Genomic DNA, 22,130 nt, shown 5'->3' with positions numbered 1-22,130 from the left:
ATAACCTTCAGAAAGGTAATTGTTCTCCTGCAATGTAGGACATTTGAAAAAAAAAAAAAATTTTACTCATTGTGACAATAATTTTTAAGATATTAGCTAATAAGACTTATAGGAGAATAATTATATGTTAAAGATAAGTTTTGTTATCAGGTAAATAATTTATAATTAGTTCTTGAGTGTAAATGATATAGTAATGTTGTTACAAGCACATGGTTATAGTTTTGTTGAATTTAATTTTAGCAGCCTGAAGATGGGGGAAATCTCCCGAAACGTTGCTATGTAATAAGTAATAAATTATTATACAGTAAGAAGGAAGAAAGTGTTATCATTCACTAAATCAAGTTAATACCTTAAGATTCTTCCAGTCAAAGGATTATTAAATTTATCTTTGAATTTTTGAGAGGTATACAAGAAAAAATATTGACAGATATTAGGAATAGTACTAAACACGAGGTTCAGTAAATAATGTTGCAAAAGCAGTATGAGCACTTCGTCCACGTTTTTTGGACTTCATTGGACCAAATAGAGGTAATGGGCCTTATTAGTCCTTGGGTACTTGAGTAGATGACAAACTACTCCAAGCGCTGTTGGTGGCCGATGTGAGAAACACCACATAGGAACGTTTCCTATATCTATGTTCATGTGATAATAGTTCTAATCAAGAACAGTAAAAAAATATATATATTATTGTCTTTTACGGTAGTAAAGCATTTCCAAATTTAGGCCCCGATTTCGCATGCAGAATCTTCAAGAAAAGAGAAAGAAGACATCGGATATTTGATTGTGAACTTTGATAATAAAAAAATTAATTAAGGATTGAATATTGATCTATTTAATTTCTTCTTTTTTTTTATATGTTCTTATGTTTACAGTAAAGTGCAGTTGTATGACGAGGCCATTAATTCTTTAATAAATTAACATTGAAACACAGGTTTAATTTTAAAGAATAGTAAGAAAGGTAATACAAACACTATTTTTTTATTTTTTTATTTTGCGGATTAGTCCAGACAATAAATATTTATTGATATTGTTCGATAAAAAAGACAGTGGGTGGGATGAACTAGTCCATTTAATACCTAGGGAATAAAATCAATAACACTCACACAAAAGGAGCTAAATAAGAAAAACAGTAATGTTATGTAATATTATTATTGTAAGAGGTTGACATTAGAAATACTTAATAATAATACATTTTAAAAATATAGTTTTTTTTTTTTAATTTAATAACGAAAGCTTTTTTTTTGTTAATATAATACGAGGCAATCCACAGCAATGGTGTTGTTTATGTAAGCATACTGACAGACCTCTCGGGAGCATTTCTAATATCATTATATCTATACTAGAATATATCAGCTGATATGATAGCCATAGTTGATATTAAAAAATACATATAAATTATTTTAAAATAATTATTTGATAACAGTAAATGACATTAATTGACGTAATAAAAATATAAATTAATAAATTTTGTCGTACATATTTGTTTTCTTAAGGTAATCAAATATCTGTGGAATTTGAGGATTATTATCGTCTAGGAAAGTTGCCAAATGAAATATACAAAAATAATCCGATGTCTATGAAATGCCTGAAGTCTGTCAGTATGTGTTTAACAGTTAGTGGTACGTTACCTTTATAGAGCTACTGTACTCTTAATGTTGTCTGCCATATATTTAATGTCCTGTTATCTAGATGAAGAGAACTTTTAAAATTCAAAGTACTTTATAATTTAAAAAAATATAGCTTTAAGCCATTTACATTTTTAAGATAATTAACTAATATTTGTTTGAATATAAGAAGATGGTCAGGATTGCGGTCAAAGAAAGAACAAATAGTTTATAACTATTTTAATGTCCGACGTTTCGCCCCACTTTGCAGGGCTTCATCAGGGCTAAAAATATACAACAAAACGGCGAAAAAAAATTTTCCCCCTATTGTTTTTGTTTTATGTACGTCTCCTGTACTTTATTAACTGTTTATTTTACGTATTTTTTAAAAAAATTTTACTCTTGCCATTGTTGCTTATTTTTTATTCTTATCATTGTTTATTCAAGTTTATTTTATATTGATACTATTTTATGTCTTCCTTCCTTTTATTTATATGTAATTTCTTATCACTTAATTTTTACATAATATTTATTCTAGCTTAAATTACCTTATTGTATCTTATTGTTGTAATATTCTCAGTTTTTCTTTTTTGTATCTTTTTAGCTCTGATGAAGCCCTGCAAAGTGGGGCGAAACGTCGGACATTAAAATAGTTATAAACTAATTGTTCTTTCTTTGACCGCAACCCTGACCATCTTCTTATATTTAAATTTTTACGGTCAACTATATATACATATATAATATTTGTTTGTATTTTTTCTTCTGTGGACAATAGTTAAGCAATTCAGGAGGATAATTGATTCATGGAAATTAAGGACGATACAACTTTTTTTTGGCTTGGGGCAATTAATTAATGATTAAAGAGAAGTAATAAAAGAATTTTTGTTCATTGGCGTTCTTCCCCTATCCAAGATAATTGAGGAACTAAAAGGTTTAAAAGTTTTAATACTCCTAAATGATAGGTACCTCAGAGTAGGGTTGATGGAACCAATTATTTGAAAAAGAAGACAATAGATTGATGACTGATGACCTCCGTAGAGTACTTAGGATGATAGCTGGCCGTCGAGAAGCAAGGGCCATTAGAAGAGCTAATACAGTTTGCTCAAGGCGTTCCTCCTCCCAGCTCCTTAGCCCTAATCCAAACCCTCCAAAGTTCTCTATGAAACCATTATGTTGTGTTGTTAAGGGCTATAAAGTACCGTGTTTGTTCCTAAGCTACTGGCCACTTGTCCCAAACTACTCTGATCCCCGGCATTTCCTACCCGACAACTTCCTCTTAGAGGTCAAGGGCGAATAGAAGAGAAATAAATAGAATGAGCATTGCGACCCTCTAGACATCGAGTTTTCAATTTTCTTGTTTTACTTATAAAATCTTCAAGTGTTTCTTATGCTTAGCTACAAAGTTGTACGATAACTTGCGAACCGTTTAATCTTAATAGGAATAAAGAACAAATAGATTAAAATCCCAAAAATACTAATTCTATATAAATCAATTATCCAACTACAGCTCATTCACATCGGGCTCACCCGTTTAATATCTTTAACTAATTATAGAAAACAGGAAAGAATTCAAAATTTATCTGTGAGAATAATAAAAAATTACTTCTATTACTAAAAAATTATCACCATGCTACAAGACACAATACAACTTGTTTTAACCCAAATTGCTACATATTTCAACAAAACATATTCCGAAAATCAACAAATAAAAGGAATTGGCAACTACAACATTTCATTTCTTAAACGCTGCTATTTCAAAACCCCAGGAGAAGAAAAAAAAGTTAGTCTTTTCACCCCAGTTTATGATTACTAGTATAGTTGCTTGTCGAAATTGATGAACCTGTCAAGTATATTTTTAGGTAGAATCCAGAATGGTGGTTGTTTTAAAACGTTAAACCACTTTTTCTTTCAAGCTTCATATCTTTAAAACTACTTACACCTAAGAAAACATAATTTTAAATAGAGTAAATTAATTAAAATATGAGCCCTAATAGAGCTGTTTACGTTCCATAGTCCCCCAGACACAGCTTTTATAGTTTCAACGTTTCATAAAATTGTACTAAAAAATCAGTAGTCATTTGGACAAAATTTCATACGCAAAAACTACTACGAATATAGTCGTCATAACCTACTTTATAGTATATTAAACTATAAAGAAAAATTCACTGTTTTTGAAAAATTATAACACGTAAAAAGCTCAACTACGATTCATATGCTAGAAAAGTTGGCCAATTTTAGATGATGTTCTATTAGATCTTCTCGTATCGTAAATAGTTTTAACGATATGGAGTTCTGTATGAAAAAGTATTTTTTTTTTTTTTACATTTTGAAACAGCCACCATTTTGTATTCTCTTTAACTGTTATGCTTTCCAGACCAACTTTGGCTAGTAATTAAATGCAGTTTTCAATAAAGTAATCAAAAATTACTTTATAACTGCCTTTAATTACTCGAAATAACTGCCTTTTTATCCTCCAGACTTTTGTATTATACGTTCATAAAAACAAAACATGTTTTGCTAATATCGTGAATGTATATATTTCACCTTTATATATTATAGTTCTCTCTTTTAGTAATCAAACTAGAACTCAAAACACAAAGAGTTAAGTCGCTAATAGGACTCCTAACAGATAAAATAGTTCGAAACAAGATAATTTTTTCTCATATCAGGCGTAGAAATAAATTTAACGTAATAAGAACATGTTTATTAAATTTAAATTTTACCTTTAAAATAATGTTTTTTTTTAAAAGTTCTTAATTTAATTAGTTTTTCAAGTATTGAGATTATTTTTATTTTTATTGAAATTGGCCTATAAACCGAAGTGAAATTCCTGTCTATAATAATTGGTCAAATGAACAAACATGTCTCAAGGTTTTCATCTCTAAAATCATAAAGAATTCAACATACGATGTATTAAAAAATTAAAACAACTACACTTCTTATGGATTGATGGATTTTTAAATTTGTAAAATTTGATATATAATTGTAAATTTACCCTATTAAGTACCCTCTAATTATATTGTTTAAATTTATAATTAGTTTTAACTTATTTGAAATTCACTGTATAATTTTAAAATGGTATATTGCGCAATATATTTTATATACCATAACTGAATAATGGGTAACTGTAAACTTTCAGATATTAAAATAAACAAGTCACAAAAAAATAATTTTGAAAAGAACAAAATAAAACAAATATATTTAGGTGATTGAATTTATCAAAATAGAAAAAAAAGAGAAGAATCCCCCCCCAAAAAAAAACAGCACTAGTGCTGCATGCAGTCAATACAAATTCGACTTCGATGACAATTATTTTACGTAAAGAGAAAAATATGTTCAAAAGAAATATACTTGAGTCTATTTAGATATCAGAGAACATCAATTATACAGTAAATTTTAAAACAGATACAAGAAATTTGAGCTAACACTGTGCAAAGATTTCAAGCAAAATTAATTTATAAGAAATATAGGTAGATTTTATGTTACTATTTACAATTAAATTTAATACGAATTTTAATAATAAAAGGAATAAAAATTTAGACTAAAAAGCAATATGAAATAAATCAATTACAAGCCTGACCTGAGCATATGGAAGGTTAAAAATAGTTTATTGATAAGATAGTTGATAATGCTAAGTGATGTAAATTAAAAGTTTTAAAAATGAATGAAATTTTGACAAAATAGGTAACTAGACCTACACAATTTATATGATTCTCTATTAATTTACTGTTTAATTGGGAGATTTGACTTGTTATTATTGATCTAGGCAGAATAACCTGCAAAACGTTTTTAATAAATTGGACACGAGTTGTAAATTTATATTTAAGTATGGTTAATTTAATAATAATGTTGTTGTTAAAATTGTTACAAATAAATGTATAAAAGAAGCTGTTAATTGTTAGATCGTCCTTGACGATGGCCGAATTGGCCGAAACGTTGTACTGTTGATTGTATAATGGAGAGTGTTGAGACTTAACATGGATAGCAACTGATTTATATAAACAATAAATACAAATCTCAAGAAATCGAAAGGATAATATATTTAAAAAAAGTTAAGCATCAAAGAAACATGTTAATTAGTAAAATATAAAAATATACTAATAAAAAAAAAAGGTTTTCCGTTACGTGAAAATTCAATTTCATTTGTCCAATTGTTGAGTAGGACAGAGCTTACAGAAAAAGTAACTGTGTATAAACAAACATTGGGCATTTACACATCCAGTTAAAAACATAAATAAATAAATAAGCTTATTTCAGTACGAACGATTTTTATTTATTTTGTTTAAAAAAAAAGAAGTAATTTTGTTGATTTATAAGCAGTCGTTTCTCTAAATTAAAACTGCTTCGATTCCCGATATACCTCCATGTTATTTTTTCTCCATGGTATTTTACAAAGCTTTCTGTTTTTAATTTTTTTTTTCAATATGTATTATGGAAGTCGAATCTATAATGAGGTAACGGAAATACAACTGATTTGTAATTAAAATATTCTAAAGGTCCTTCCTTTGTTAAATATAAAATAGACACCATAATACTAATGTCAAATATCAGAATTGTAAAACCTGCGAGACAATGACAAAGATAAAAAAAAAAAAAAAATTGAGATAAAAAGATCCATACCTCCGATCATAAATCAGAATCAACTCAGGATTCTGACAGGTTTTTTCAGTTAGGGGTCGAACCGGAGTGGCCGGAGCTTTACCACAAAACTGTTCAATTTCTTTCGCCTCTACTTCCTGACAAATACAGATTGCTTCTTTTGATGGGGCACCAGGTCGACTCATAAATAATAGCAATAGAGGAACATTCTTTTTCAATTCCTAGGACATTCTTTATAGGTTTAGGGGGAATCTCAGGGAAACTTATTTCAAAATTTAATTTCTACATTAATTTCGTAGTAATAAACTTTAATTCCCTAAAAAAAAAAAAAAACCCTAATGTCCCTTTCTCCTATATATGCCTAGGCATGTCACTCGAACGTTTGAAAAGCGCTGATTAATACTTGTTGAATTTTATTAGATCTATTTTTTTACCTTTGGAATTTTTACTAACTAATCATTATTTTTTTTTGTTTATACATAACCATTTCACTAACTTGAGACTGATTTTTATTATTTAAATAATAAGTCCCAAACCACTCTCCATTATTTCTTTAAAAATGGCCAAAAAGTTGGCCAATTCGGCCATCCTGGAGGACAATTTATTAAGTAGCAGCTTTTATCATGCAATCATTATTTACAATTTTAACAAACAACATTATTACTAATAAATTAGCATACCTTATATGTAAATTTACATTTCACATCTAATAATTAAAAAAAAAAGTGCAGGCTATTCTGCCCAGGTCATTAATTTTAGTCCAATCACCCTATGACACAATTAATTTATTAATGAGCTTGCCTTATAGCTCATATATAATTAACTGTTTTGTCACTTTTTGATTAAATTTTAAAACTTTTAATAACAGATTAACTTATCACTATTATCACACAATATTTTGGTCTACACTCAGGTCAGTCAAGTAATTAATTTATTTCAAATTGTATTTTTGTCTAAATTTTTATTTCTTTTATTATTAAAATTTATATTTAAATTAATTGTAAATAGTGACATAAAATTAACCCATTTATTTATGAGTATACTATTTATGAGTAGTGTTGATTCAAATTTCTTGTGTCTATTTTAAAATTCCCTGCATGATTAATGACTCAAGTATTTTTCTTTTAAACGTATTATTTTTTTTTTTTTATGTAAGTAAAGTTATTGTTTTTCCAGAAAAAAAAGCTATTAAAAAAATTGTCGTTGTGGATGGCCGAATTGGCCAAAACGTTAGACATTTAAATAAATAATGAAGAGTGTTTTGGGACTCTTAAGCACTGATGAAGTTATATGAGCCAACTATAAATATTTTATTTACTATTTGAGTTATTTTGACTGCACCCAGACCATCATTTTATAAATATTATATCACTTAACAATAATTATTTAAAATATTTTATGATTATCTATATACAAAACTAAAAGTAAATTCCTGAAAGTTGGCATATATATATATATATTTTATTTTATACCAGATCGGCCTGGTGGGCCTTACGTGGTTGATATAACCGTTATATTATAAATATATTTTTTTGAAACATGGGGGGTATAATCTCGTACAAAAGACATCCCTACTACACACACTATAAACAATGTTATTATTAAAAGAAGAAAAAATAGATAAGCATAATGCTTCTTAATAAAAGAGGAAAGTAAAATTAATAACAAAAAATAATGATATTGGTCACTTATATAAAACAAACAATTGCCCTCTAATACTAAAAAGAAACAGGTTAATTTGAAAAAGAGACGAGAGAAGAAAATATAATAAAAAATGATAATAATGAATAAATAAAATGAGTAATAATAAAAAGTACAATAAAGGTAGTGTAAATTGATTTTATATTTATTAAAATTTATAAAAGAATGTCCTGCAGCAGTCTGGGCTTGAGTGAAATAATCCCCAATTGTTAAGTAAATTAACACAAATACTGTTAAATTAATTCAATTTGTTTGGATAATATTTGAAGATTCTTTATTTTTTCTTAGTACCTTCATTTGAAAAATACGCCTATCATTATTATTGGAGGTCCTCTAACAATAATTGTTAAATGGAAAGTAGCCACAGAAATAAACAAACAGAATATTTAATCAAAGGTATACTTAGTGAGGTCACATCTACATGTGTCCAACCTAGCACTTTCAATTTCAGTGCCCAGACAAAATACATCCTCATATTGTATTCTCAGTTTTTATTACGTTAATCAATGAGTTGTTAACGATATTTAGTCTACGTGAACCATAAACAATTAAAAAGATATGTTATTTGTTCACTAATTTCTTTTTGAGAATAAACTTTATACCAATTGTGTTGGCATCAACTCAACATAATGGTGAATAATATTCAAATTTGTTAAATTAGGTATGTAAAAGTTATAAATAGATATGCAGGTTGTCCCACATTACATGTTACCCCACATGACCTCTTTTATGGCATATTGATCTAATTTTTATTATTAAATTAAGTTTTGTAATATTTTCCAATACAACTAACTTTGAAATTTCCATAATATGGAATCATATAACGGTTTGTTTTAAAATGAAATACAAAAACGAATTTTATACCTCTAAAAATTACTATCCACTCTAAGGGCATACATCGTAAATAAATATCACACTTAGGGCCGGTTTCACCATCACAGTTTAAACTATGATTAGTGATTTACCCGTTGCACCAGAAAATTTACCCTTCAAATCTTGAGGTAAACTTTACCGGCTAATGATAGAGGGTTAAACTGAGATTAGAGCAAATTGACATTTAAGTACTCATACACGGAACATTTCATAGTTCCAGTTGGATCTGTTATCTCGCAATGGTGTATTGTATTATTCCATTTCTTTCCAAATTCAATAAAATGACTTTGATCAACATAGTCGATTCAACAGACTGCGAAGATTTAAAAGAATTATTTGGTAAGTATAGTGAAAAGTATTTCACCCCCGACCAAATCTTTTTTACGGTGGTCGGATGAAGAATTTTCTTCAGCGACTTTAAGTATCAAAAGTGGTTGTTTAATCAATTTTAAATTTAATTGGAGCAAAATTTCTAACATAAGCGATAATAATTGCGGAATTCGGCAATTATTTCAGTTATTCCAGTTTCAGGTAATCTTAGTAACCTGGTTAACAAAACTAGACCAGAAAAAGGTCACTAAGTTACTTGAGTTTTCCTAAATTCTTGTACATACTATAATTTTACCGAGGATTGGTGCAACAGCCCTTATTCGTTAAATCCTCGTTTTTCTCCTGAGATTCCTTTTAGTTAAAACTCGTCGATATAAAATTTGCAGTCTACAAAATATATTTAAGGTTCATTGGTATTCTTTGAATGAATAAATGATCTGGAGACATAAAAAAAACAAAAAACATATATCTTTGTAACCTAGAGGAAGCCACTGCTATTTTCAAAATTATTTCGATTTTGCTATTATTGATCATTATTTCGAACTTCAATAAACAGAAATTGAACAAAATAAGTAAAACATGACATTTCCCAAATATTGTAATTAAAAATTATTGTAGAATGTGATTTTATTAAAAAAAAATTGTGTCCCTCTAAAATAAAATAGTCTCTATCTTTTACATTTTTAATTGCTTTTTTTGAGAAAAAAACGTTTGATAGAAATTTTTCCCAGTATAATATCGTTTTCAGATTTTATTTTCTATAAGTTAACATCATAATATACAAAACATCTCATAGAAAATTCTTGAGTTATGCAAATTTGAGAAAAATTGAAAAAGGTTCTAAAATATCACATGCCTCTATTATGACCCAGCAAAAATTATATTAAAATGCTAAAAATTGTGGTGAACAGAGTAGATGTGGGTGAACATATGTAGCGAACCAATTTGTGTACAAAAGAAATGGAAATCTACCTGGTTATAGATGCTGACACGTTTCTGACCTCAAGCAGTCCATTTTCAAATCCAATACCTAAAATTATACATAAAATACTGTCAGTAATTAAAAAAAAATATGTTTAATGTCACTTTACTAAATTATAACTATTTAAACAAAAATGCATTGCTATAATTATAAAACCATTTAAATTATATATTAAAACCAACTTTCAAAACCATAATGTTATTTGTTTGATTGTTTTGAAAGGGCGTTCAACTGCCTGGTCATCGACGACCGTTGGTTGTTGGTTTAAAATATTGAACGTGAGGTTTAAGATATTATCCGACCAAACCATAATTTGTTTATTAGTGTTCGATTAACTTATAACTTGTTTAATAGTGTTTGTAGCGATCGTGGTGAGAGAAAGATGAAAAGTAGATGTTCTAATTATAAAAATAAGGTAAGGTAAGTAGGTGATTACAATAATTAAAGACTAATTATTAAGTTAGTCTAATGGATGTATTTAGTTAACCTTTCTATTTCGGATTCGTCGTTCCTAAGCGCCATTGGAACATTTGTTGGTATCCCTAACTGGTCCAGTGTTGTTTTGTAATAATTGCATTCTTCAAAGATGTGTTTGACGGCCAGATTACTATTGCATTTCGTACATTTTGGAAAGGTCTCTCCTGTAATGAGGTGGACCTGTGACATTCAGGTATATCCTATTCTGAGTTGGGTGATCGCTAGATCTTCGCGGCGTCTACTTCAGGTTGATGTAATCCAGGATTTCACACCATTCTTTATAGATTTTAATTTACTAGGCAGACTTTCATCCCACATTGCTTGCCAAAACCATAATGCTATCTCTTCAAAATTCACATTACTAAACGTATCTTAAAAGTGTTAGTAAATATAATTGAGAGACAACCAAAAAAATAAATAACATAACATTTAAAATTCAATAATTAATTATTAATAGACTACTCATATAATTTTCAATATATAAATCATCCGTATTTTTTATGGTCCATGAATTGAATTAATCTGTAGGCATATTTTTTTTTTAATTTCACATTTGATACCATTAAAACACTAATTTATTACTTTTTAAAAAGAAAAATTGTTTTTTACAAAACAAAATATTAGAAAAGTTAATATTTTTTTGTTTAAATCAGTTTGAGGAGTGTTGTATAACTTATAAAATTGTGTAATTTATTAAAAGACCACTGACCATCAATAGTACAGAATAAAATTGAAGATTGAAAGTGTTTAACATTCAACATTATCAACTTAAATAATAATAATAAATAAAATAAACATATTGTGATAAAAACAATATTAAACCTAATAATAATAAGTGTTCAATCACTGCAGTCTGAGATTAATCAAAATCTGCAGTGATTGAATTTTTATTAAATTTACTGGTTCTGGATTATACTGGAGTGGAGTTAATTCCATCAAATACTGATTTAAATAGATGAAACATGGCTAAATTTTAATATGCCTCAATTATTGTAGAGTTTATGGTATTAACAAGGTTATAATGTTAATTAGTTGGGTTAGTTATAATTTTGATTATGGAATACATTAATGAATCACATGACCATTTACTTGGTTGGCTCTGTGAAGCTTGAAGACTAGTCGTTGTTCTGTTTTCAATTCCCTCATCCTGTCTTTGTTCCCTGCCTGGCTGTGTAGAATTAACTAGTCACTCATCCTGAGTGATAGTTGACTACCGACAAAATGAAGTTCACTCATCCTGAGTTTATTCTCACTCCTCTGGTAACTGTACTTTCTCATGGGGTACTTAGCTTACTATTTCATTTACGTGCCTCTAGATGGCAGCCTTTTGAGCTGTCATTAAATATGTTTAAAAACTTCCTTAAACAATAAGTTTTCATAGTGAAAAATATCATAGTTCCCGTAGTGACGGAGCATAAAAACAAACCTGTGTTAATTTACACTAAATATCAGGATTTGAATTTTGTATTTTGGCTAGATTTTTACATAACTAGGCCCACTCTGCAACGGGCTATAGCTACTCCTTATGGAACAGACATAATAGAGAAGACTCCATCTATGGGCAAGCCTGCTAACCAGGGACCAGTTAACGTGGCACCCAAGCGAACAAAATTAAGAGATTGAATAAGCTGAAGAACTGAGCTCAGGAGTGGATAATATTCTTGTATTAAAAAGAATGTCATCATGATTTAAGTGAATTCACACAAGCACCAAGCAGAGACAGAGAGAAGAGGAAGAAAGACAAGGAAGAAACCAAATAAAATCTCCATTACACATTTCACTGAAAATTTCACATATATTTCTTCAACCTATCAGTACATCTTTATTAAATACAATACATTAAATTCAAATCATCAAATACAATTACAATAATTTCACTTAGTCAAAATTGTACCAACTAAAGAAGATCAAAATCTGTTGGACATATCCCTTAAGATACCCCTACGTTTGCCAAACAATGGCATATATCCGCATGCACAAGCCTGTGGATGAGTTATTTGGATTAGCTGGTACAAGCCGGCCTGAATTTGCGGTAGACCCCGGTGTCGGTTTTTGGGCACAAATTAAAGAGCGCTTGTTCTGCATCCAGAGGTTTATTTTAAGTTTGTTTTAGAACAGCCAGCTGATGAATATTTGTGATCTCCATGTTTTATTTAATTAAAGAATTTCTTCAACCTTTAGATTCAGGAATTAACAATTGTTTAAGATTGCATATCTTAAAACTCTATCGATTCGGTGTAAATACATTGTTTAAAATCTTGTTAATTGACTATAACATTTATTTTTTATTTAACATAGCACAAATATGTATTTATGAAGACATTATATGTCTAGGTAAATAAATTAAAAAGTTTCAAACAAAAATTCTAAAACTAAGGTTGTATTTATGTTATTTTCTACTATTTATAAGAATTTTTGTCATCTACACCTAATTTTCTTTACGTTTCTTTTCATTTTGTTAATCTTCGTTTATAATGAAAATAGAGTAAAACGAATGTATAGCCGACAAAAGTCAAAAGAACACATAAGCGAGTGGATATCAACTTTTGTTACTTCCTTTGTTTACCAAGCATTTGTACTAAACATTGTTTAACAAGTTTGGCATTTGCGGCAAGTGGCAAACATAAAGTTGTTTTTTTGCTGTATTATCAGGAATTAGAGGCCCCAATTTTATTTATAATGCTTTATTTTTTTATCTTCTTAATCATATCCAACTTTCACCAACAATAGCGCTCTGTACATTAATTCCAATACTATCTTCGAAGATGGGGATTATCGGAATTAAACATATGCTTATGCAGCAAAAATGAAATTACCTTTCCCCAATCCGCCATGGCTTCAATGTGAATGCCTGCTAAACTATTTGTTTTAGAATATGGATTTGATTCAGGAATGGGGTAGAAAAAAAGAGAAAATTTTGTGACATATGATAGAAGGAAGCTTGGCCTATTAAGCCCTGGAGCCAACATAAATTCTTTATCCCGGGCTGAGAGCACCACATTCGTTATAGCCAGCCGTTGGCACTGCTCCAGACCCTGTCTTTGTTATCCCTACCAGACACATGTCCTCTCCCTTACATTTCCATTTACACTGCAGATAGTTTGGCTACTCCCGCCAAATTTGGTTGCCGATTGTAATCTTTGAAAATGATTTAGTTTGAAGAGGGGAGGGTCGTTGAGAACCACACTATTTGTTTCGGGAACAACCTCAGTAACGATAAATTATTATCATGAGTATAATTATTCATATTTATTAAGTTTATAATTAGTTTAAGAGAACTATCAGTACTACATGGAAGCAGTCGGTTCAACCCACTTCACCTTGGGTAGGAAAGAAGGAACTGTAGAGAGGTAGGATATTAGTCAGCTCAAAAGAAGAGGAAAGCTAATGAAGAAATAAATAATATGAACCCCATGACTCATGCAGAGTCATGATTTCAGTACAGTAGAATGATGCACTAGTTTAGAACAACGGTTATTCAAGGAGGTGATTTCTTCAAGATTTTCTCCAATTTATGGTGCCAACTTTATGAGGCTCAACATACCCACAGGGTTGACTCAAAGCAATAGTGTAATAGAAAATAATTATCTGCCAGTCGTAAATACACTAAGTCAAAACTTATTTATTAGTGCAAACGTTTAAGCCAGAATCTCAGACCTTCATCAGGGCTAAGAACAAAAAGAATATAAGAACCACAATGATTAAATGGAAGTACAGAAAAGTAAGAAACATAAGAAGATAACAAATAGTATAGGTATATAGTTAGTATTGAAGTAAATGCATAGTGGAATATTATATAAAGATTAAAACTGTAAGTAATAATATACAGAGAATATAGTAATATTAAAATCAAGAATAAAAAAATAATAATAATATAGATATGAAGATCAACTAAATAAATACATATAGAAAATTGGAAATCATTTAAAATTGAAATAATTTAAAAAATACAAAGAAAAACGTATGTGTGATTGACAAAATATGTAAGCTAAGAGTAGTAAGTTTTTTTTTTCCATAACTCCTATTTCTGAAATTAACTCTTTTTAGCATGAATATATATACCAATATATATTTTGATTCCGCACTGTTTCCTTCTTCTGTAGTGGCCTACATTTTAAGGAGTTTTTGTAATTTTGAATTTCATAATGTGCTGGGGCACACATTGTTTTTGAAATTTAAACTAAATCTAAAAAACTTATTCCCTAAATATGTGTCCAAGAACTCGCGTAGTTGATCAGTCTCCATCTTCTTCAGCGATGTTGGCCCCACAATCTTCCGCAACACTGTATCCTGGAAGTGTTGTAGATGGCGCTATGTCCTTTCTCTGAGATGGGTAAGAGTGGATATATAAGTGCTGGTCTCAAAATACTTTTATATATTTGGAGTTTGAGCCTTCGTGAGTACTGATTATGATAAAAGGTGAAGTAAGTAACATAAATAACAGTGATTATATATGGTGAACATAACTAAGAATGTGGGTGAGGGAGAAATAATAAGGAAGGATGGTATTAAGAATAAAAGATAGGTAACAAAAGAAACACTGACTAGAGGCAGGTCCAACATCAAGTACAACTAGCGTGGTGGGCATAAGTACGTTAGTGGGAATGTTTGTAAGTAATATTTTATAATGTTATAACCATATGGACTGAAGTAAAAAAGGCAACTATATTCGAAACTAACTGTTATTACGAAATAAGAATAAATATGTAGGAAACCATGAGATAATAAAAACCACTATTAATGGAGAGCGCTACTTGTTATAAAACGGCTAAGATCAACATGTTGACACAATTTGCTATAGCAAGAAGTTTATCAAAATCGTTACTACCAATTTTTTATCGAGGCTTGAGAAGTTGGTCATTACTAGAAATGAGGGAGCAAATCAAGTCATTATGAAGTCTCGGTGGAAAAAAAAATAGCAAATAGAAAAAATAGAGCCAATTAGAGCTTCAGAAAATAAGAGCCAACTTTACTAACTAAACTTCGAGTACCACTAACGAGAAAAAAATTATTTCCCAGCAACGTTAGTCATCATATATATATATATATTAAAACAACCGTTGATAAGTGTTTAAAATAAATAAATTAAAATCGCAGATAATTTCTGTTATATACAAATGATATAAACTTTTCCCTCAATGACTAAATGGAGAAGGATTGCTAAATATTTCGGATATTGCATTAAGAAATTTTCGATTAGTCTTTGATAAACAACAAGCCTGAAATATATATAATAAACAATCAATTGTAATCCTACAGTCAGATTTGTATTTCCAAAGAATTTTTTTGTTAAAACTGTATACTTTCTTCCAGGAATTAATACCCTTTTTATTACATCATTCGGACAACAATTCGGGCCCTTCTGCTGATTATGTAAATTAATAATAAGTTGGGGAAAAAATAAGAATGTAACTAGGAAATTCAGCTTAGTCACAAAACATTTTAGATTTGTAAACGAAGTGGATGTATAAATAATAAAATATTAAATTATTTGCATGTAAATAGGTGAACATTTTTTTAATTGAAATTCAATGAACAATTTGTCGATGGTAACTGTATATTAAATTAAACGTAAAAATATTGATTATAAATATTTTTATTTTTAGAAAATGATAATCAGCTTAAGAACTCGAAAAGTTGTTCGTATGACATGATGAATAAAAAAGTAATATAAAGGGTGTAATTCCTTCAAACAGAATAAATTTTTAATAAAATAAACAATAGGGATACCTAGAATCTGCGTGACATAAATTAATTCAGGTTTCGTCAGAATTAATATTTTACTTCTGATAGGTACTCTTCAAGTAAATATTTAGTGACCCCTTAAAATCTACTGTTCTAAACATAAAGATGAAAAAGAAATAAAATTATTAATATTCAGATTACAAATATTAAGAGAAAACCTAATATTAAATAATAATATTTATTAAAGATAAAAGATATATATTTGAAGTCATTAAAAAAATTTAATTGAATGATTTTTTATTCCTATTCTTAAAACTCACTTTTTAACTTCTCAAAACTACGAAAATTGAGGGCTAAGAAAAGGAAATAAGTTGTGTAGATTTGGAGTATTTCGAATTTTGTAAGCAAAAATATCTAATTTTTAGTAAATGTCACATAGCACCTTTATCTAATTGTTCAATTCTTCTTACACTTCTAACTTAATGGAAGTAAAGGTTATGACATCTATATTTCATGACCTTATTAATTTTTTATTATAGATCTCATAAACGCAACTATAGAGACAAAGTTGGTCTATTTCCCAACTTGGCATTTACTTACTATAAGCCTTTTTAGGACTGAAGATAAACGAAAGTTATGGTGTTGATAAAGCAAGATTGTACTAAGGCTAGGGTCCAGATTTCTACTTTATGGACCCTCTTGAAGCTGTATTAAGGAACTATTAAACAACATTTTATGTTCACCAGCGTTGAAAAGGTCTCTTTTATTCACTTTCAGAACGCGTGTATGGTATTAAACATTCTTCGGACCAGCTCATTAAATAATTTCAAGTGAGATCAAAGTGTCTTAAATCAACTTAAATGTTAAAAATCCTTAAAAAATGTTTTTTAAATAATTTATTTATTGTTATTTAAAAAAATATACAACTAGTAAATTTGTTATAAGTTGTAAAATGACACGATATTAACATGAGAGAGATTCAGGTGATTCAACCCATTGATAGAATTCCAATAACATTTTTAGAAGAGAAGATCTCAGGGACATCTTCTTTTCTGACGCCTAGGAGGATTATCAGGTCAATGAAGAAGCCAGGTTAGAAACAAGTGGGTTTGGGGGTTAGGGAGTCTATAATTGAAGGATTGGTATCTGGTTCTGGCCAAATGGGCAACATATGAAACATTGAGGTGCTGATAGACGACTTGATTTGTAGGGAGCATTAAGGATTTTAAGGAGGATTTTGGATTGTAACGATGGGATACAAGACGAATTCGAAGGTTTAGTGGAGCCCCAAAGCTCAACTCCATATGTTCAGATAGGCCTTACTATAGTCATGCAGATCAGTCTTTTGTCATGCTTTTGGAAGTTTAGACCGTAGAAGTCGACAGAATCCAATTATCTATAAATGGACTGCACCCTGAAAATGTAATCAAGAGTGAAAAATTCTAGCCACGATATCCCTAAGTAAACCCAGCTAAATTAAAATGGTTTTTAACCTAGTTGGATTTTGTTTTTAATAACATAAATTTATTTAAAAAACAAAAATTATAAGATGACATTGAAAAAGTGACATTGATCATGATCCACATTGAGGTTATCAGCAGTCAAATGGTTTGACGATAAACAAATTAAAAAGTGAATAGATTAACTAACGGGGTGTATAAAAAAAAAAAAAATAGAAAATTACTGTTTTAACACTACTTGTTAATTATAAAATCACCTCTTCTTGTAAATTTAATTATTTAAAATAAAATAATAAAAACACACGTCGTTATGTAAAAAAAATAATTTTTATTTATTTCTAACCAAAAATCTTTAATATCTACAAAAATCTTAGCAAACGTATCGTTTTCTTTAAGTTGAGTGTGCCACATGAATTCTGCTAAAATGCCAGACAGTTCCGATTCGTTCCTCTTCTTATTTTGTTTCTCCATTTGTTCTATTTCATTTATTTCCCCATGTTTCAGTCTTTATTCCAATGCTTCGTTTGTAGCATATAGCATATCTCTAATATATTTTCTTGCCAAAATAGAGATCCATTTCATAGTCTTTTGAACATACCACACCACCATTCTTGGTAAAAGTTTTCTATCCTGAAGTAATGCAAATACTGTTTTCGCATTAGTAACTACGCGAAAAATGCTTCCTAATGTGGATATTATGAGGTCACTTTTTAGCGTGGATATTTATCAATAATAAACCAAGGAACTATGCGTTTTTATATTATATTCAATATTAGATAAATTATTATTCTAGAGTGGTGATACTATAATTAACACATACATCTTTTTATCAAGAAATGTAAATAATAATAATAATATTCTTTATTTATTTTGGGTTTGATCCCTTTAGAATAATATTACAGGTGTCAGAATTAGGCTATAGAGCCTCAGAGTAAAATAAAGAATAAAATGAAATTATAAACCATCATAAAATATAATGAATATGAAAAGATAAAAATGAACAACAATAATTAACAGAATATATACAATAAAATTAGAACAAATAAAATAAAACCATATGTCATATCATAAAACGTAAGGTAACTTCGGATAATAAATAAAATACATGATAAAAAATCAAATACAATTGAACTAAAAATAATAAATGAAAAAGTACAATTTCTGCTAATGTACATATTTACAAGTATTAACGAAAATTTGAAACAGAAAATATATTAACCAACGGTGTATTTAACTACCCATAATCTTTAGGAATAATCCAAAAAATGAAATAAAAGGAAAACGAAAATAGTAAGTAGTGGTGATTATATGAGTCTATATATACATGTTCATAGACTTTTCGGAAATATTAAAACATGCAATAATATTTATGTTACATGTTATCCATCACATCTTATTTGATACTTTTAATTGTTATTCTTCCGGGATTGAGTGAGATATGGGATTTGAAGTTTGGAAGGGTATTAAAGCTACGAATGAAGAAGGGATTAACAATAAATAATAGTATTGAGTAAAAAATTTAAGTTGCTCGTTTTTAATGTGTTATACCCAGATCCGACACAGTGCGATACCTTGGATTCATTTTAGACAAAAGATTCGCCTGGAACCAACATACTAGACTTGAAACACAAGAACTCAACAGACGATTCAGCCAATTATACCGACTGCTCAGCCGGACCTCTCATCTCTCACTATAAAACAAACTAGTAATGTATAAGACTATACTCCGACCTATCTAGACCTACGGACTTGAATTTTGGGGAACAGCTGAACTGTCGAACATCAAACGTATCCAATTCTTTCAATTCAAAATCCTTAGAACCATAGTTAATGGAGGTCTGGCAATGGTCAGATTCTCCACTCAAGTTGTGTTTGCGGCTTTAGCGCACTTGCTCAGCCTCCACTGACTCACTACCAGTGATGGGGCGAGAAGGATGCGCTGGGATCTTTTGAGCTCTGCTCTACCCCTCACACGTGGAGGGTAGAGTGGGCTCAGGGATCCTCAGGTCGATTGAGTAAATATGATATATTAGAGTGTAAATGTGACTAGAGACTATATATTTTTTTTCATACACATAGTTTGATTATGTTCATTTTGTTTATTCTTCTGTTCGTATGTATTCTGTTGAAAAATGGAAGTTTCCAATGTTCTATAAAACTATTTGAAACAAAAAATATAGGCTCCGAGGGAAAACGTTGAACCGTTCCGAATGGTAGTGATGGTTTCCATGACTATCGTACAGCATGACGTTGATTTTAAAAATTGAAAAGTGGAGATGTGTCCTTGAACGGATAAAGTGCTTAAGGCGGACATTTAGTCGATATTAGTGAGGTCTGGAGAAAACTGTTGAATGAAATCCAGCTACAGGTATGCACATACTTGCCAAGGGGTGTAGTGTGCCAAAGGACCCCTTTAGTCGCGATCTTCATCCAATGGGAAAAGTGAATAAGAGCATTAGATTCGTTACCCACGAACTTACACCGCATCAATCCACTGAGAGGATAGAAATTTATTAAAGTTTGGAACTTCTGACTCACCTACTACATCCATATTTCGACAAATCATATTAATTCGTTCAATAGCCATCATCATCAAATTCCTATCGTACCCAAAATTCTTCTTAAAACCCCTAATGCTCCTTACTTTGTCTCAAATCAAGTCATCCATCATGACCTTAATGTTGCATATGCTATCGATTTGGCTAACCACCCAAACCCACTTATTGTTAATCTGGCTTCCCCTTCATTACCTGATAATTGATAAAAAAAAATTAGATCTCGAGATCTTATCTAGAAATGTTATTAGAGTTCTATCAATGAGTAGATTCTCCACATGTCTGTATCATGCCATTGTATAAGTAACATCAAATTTACTTGTATTTATATTTTTAGTACAATTGTAAATAATAATAAATATTTAAAAAAAAAATAAGAAATCCCAAAATGTCGGATTGAGCACCCCCAGAATACTTGAATCAAGAATACTTTGAGTGGATTGAGAACCGTTAAAAAGAATACTTCTTTATTATTTTTTTTAATACAAACTTTTCGAACCTTACTTGACTAGACTATAGCAGACATTAAATATAATAACAAATATTATGACGATAGTGAGGGGTTCAAAATGGGCTAGTCAAAACTGCAAGAACTTTACGGTGGCTTCAACAAACAGAAACATTTAATTATTTTTCAAAACGAAAGGAAATTAACTTCATTATGGCCTAATTTTATTATTATTTTTTTTAAACATTATATTCGTATCGTAATCAGAGATAATATCTACTATAGACAGTAAAGACTATAAAGCGTATAGGCTTTCCTGGTTCTACTATAAACCAAGCTTCTTCATTCTTCCCAGAATGAACAACACAGGAATCAGAAAAGTTAAGAACATTCTGTATCACATAAAGAATACTGATATTCGAATTTAGTATTCCAAAAAACATAAAATGAATAAGAAAACAATCTCTATGATTTTTTTCCTACAGTTCCTAAAATTCGAACTCGGCACACCATAAAACATATAGAATCGTAGAAAAAAATAATTCCACGTTTTTTTATTGATAACATCCTTATTGAACTTAAGATGACTGGGCTTTGGAAGTTATTATGGAAAATAAGAGACATATTCATCACAAAAAATACTTTTTCAAAAATAAATTTACTTCATTAATGGCATAATTATAGATTTTATATCGGTAGATTGGTAGAAATTATTTTTAGAATATGGATGGATAATAAATTTTATAACGTTAAGACGCTTTCAGCTTATTGCCTTTCCTGAAGCTAATAAAATAAAACAATCTCCTTTTTTCAACCCAGATTCGCAAGCGGGTTGGAACTTTTTGGAGGATTCTATTTCACATAAAAAGGAGTAATGCAAATTGCTGAATTCCTAGGCGCTTCCTAATTCTAAAAACGGGAGGAAATTTCACTTTGATAGAGATCCATTTCTTAAAAAGATAAAAACAAAAGGCTTTAGGAGAAACCTATTTCCCTGGGCATTAAATTAATTCCTTCCTGTCCCTCGATCCGAATTCGGCAGGGAACTTTTTTACCTGCTTTTCAATCAATCAGGATAAACTCAATCTTTGTGGAATACCTTTCTAGTTTTAAAGGCTTAAAACAGATCAGGTATTACTTCTTATCAAATTCATATAAACTTTATTAAGCAAAAAAAAATTTATTTCCCTCATTGTAATGCTGCTATTGTCACTTCTATACTACAATGAATTATTTAAAAAAAATATATATATATACATAGCCCACCTTTCTACTGGTTCTACATTTCTAGACCAGTTAAGAATAATAATAGTGTTTTAGGACGTTATCTTTAATATATACATAGCTAGGCAAGGGATAGTACCAGGGCATTCAAAAAGTCCTGTCGTTTTTCGTTTGTTCGTTGTTTATTTTGAT

At 29.6% G+C, this 22,130-nt stretch overlaps 1 long non-coding RNA gene across 1 annotated transcript in view; it reads right to left on the bottom strand.

Moving 5' to 3' along the window:
• The window catches only part of LOC136795199 (uncharacterized), a 327,053-nt gene that overhangs the window by 207,301 nt on the left and 97,622 nt on the right, over positions 1 to 22,130 (bottom strand). The window contains exon 3 of the long non-coding RNA XR_010842768.1: positions 10,080 to 10,137. This is a non-coding gene — a long non-coding RNA (uncharacterized lncRNA). The remainder of the gene's footprint in view (positions 1 to 10,079; positions 10,138 to 22,130) is intronic.

The sequence above is a fragment of the Halyomorpha halys genome, unplaced genomic scaffold, assembly GCF_000696795.3.
Source record: "Halyomorpha halys isolate HHAL.00 unplaced genomic scaffold, Hhal_1.1 Scaffold1231.1, whole genome shotgun sequence".
NCBI lineage: Eukaryota > Metazoa > Arthropoda > Insecta > Hemiptera > Pentatomidae > Halyomorpha > Halyomorpha halys.
This window is presented reverse-complemented; position numbering and strand designations above follow the sequence as displayed.